This window comes from Charadrius vociferus, unplaced genomic scaffold, assembly GCF_000708025.1.
Source record: "Charadrius vociferus isolate BGI_N301 unplaced genomic scaffold, ASM70802v2 scaffold477, whole genome shotgun sequence".
Taxonomy (NCBI): Eukaryota; Metazoa; Chordata; class Aves; order Charadriiformes; family Charadriidae; genus Charadrius; species Charadrius vociferus.
The window spans coordinates 982,171-983,404 of record NW_009649449.1 but is presented as its reverse complement, the minus strand read 5'-3'; positions in this window follow the sequence as shown (position 1 = coordinate 983,404).

Sequence of the window (1,234 nt, the reverse complement as noted above, 5' to 3'; positions counted from 1 at the left end):
GGAGCTTCGCCTCTCGGGGGACGTGGTTTGGCAGTTCGGCACCCTGCCCTGCGCGGGCACGCTCCACCAGACAGCCCAGTGCTGCTCCGACTGGGAGAGCTGGTCAGGCCAGGCCCCGAGGCAGTGGGCATCTGAGCGTTTTAGGGTCTGTGTGTGAAAGTCAATAAAGCGCTTTAGTGTGTGTGTGTGTGGAGGCACAGTCAGAGAGAAGGGAGACGATTTATGTGTCAACTGGGTTTTGAAATGAGGTGGAGCACCAGTTAGACAAAACGTTCCTGCCTTGCAACTGCGAGGGATTGCAGATGCTTGAACCAACAGCGTAAAGGGGCAAAGCAATGGTAGACATAGTGTAAGCATTGTCAAAAACTGAATGGGAGAGTAAAAGAGGCATGTAAGTTTGCTGCTAGAGTGCATGCTCAAGAAACATACTAAAAGGTTAAGATAGTTTTAAATTGGGACTTGAAATGAACAGGGAAAAATGGAAGTGTGAGGTAGTTGTATATAGCGTAGGTTTCTGGTCACTTGCGCTGGCTTGCTTATGATACAGCCTAACTTGTATTTCATCGCAAACTCTGCCTACCTCAAATTTAGTGGCCTCATGGCAGCACTCTCATTTCACCAGTGTCTCAGACTCTTGAGTATGTGATACCAACAGAATTCTGTAAAATCCTTTGGGTGGCTGCAGAGGCCCCTCCTGCAGCCGGCAGAGGATGAAAGGTCTGGCTGTTTCAGCAACAGGGAAGAAAATAGAGCAAAGTCTGCCACCAACACACTTTTCTGTGTAATCATTCAAGTTTACCTGGATTTGACTAAATCGGTGTGAACCTCTCTGTTGATCCTTTTATTTTGGACTGAGGAGGCTGACGTTGCTGGGAACAATGTTGAACAAAACTGAAATAGAAATACATTACATAAAATTCATACTCTGACTAACCAGCACAAATCTCCTCCTAGGTTGTGAAAGGCCAAGTTACCAAACTCGCAGCAGGCTTGCTGTTTTGCATTGACCACGTGCTTGCATCAGTTGTAGTCTGAGGTGCAGGTATGACAGTCCATTCCTCATGCTTCGAGGGAATGCTTTCAGAATGAGGAAACCTGAAACAACTGTGGCTGATCCTAAGCCACTTGGGCAGTCTACAAGGCAGTTGTCTAGAGGTTTCTGAGAAAGAAATCTTGTTAGCTGGCAAATGTGGTTGCCTGAGAAACATTCGGGTCCTCTTGAGTTTGCGTAGAG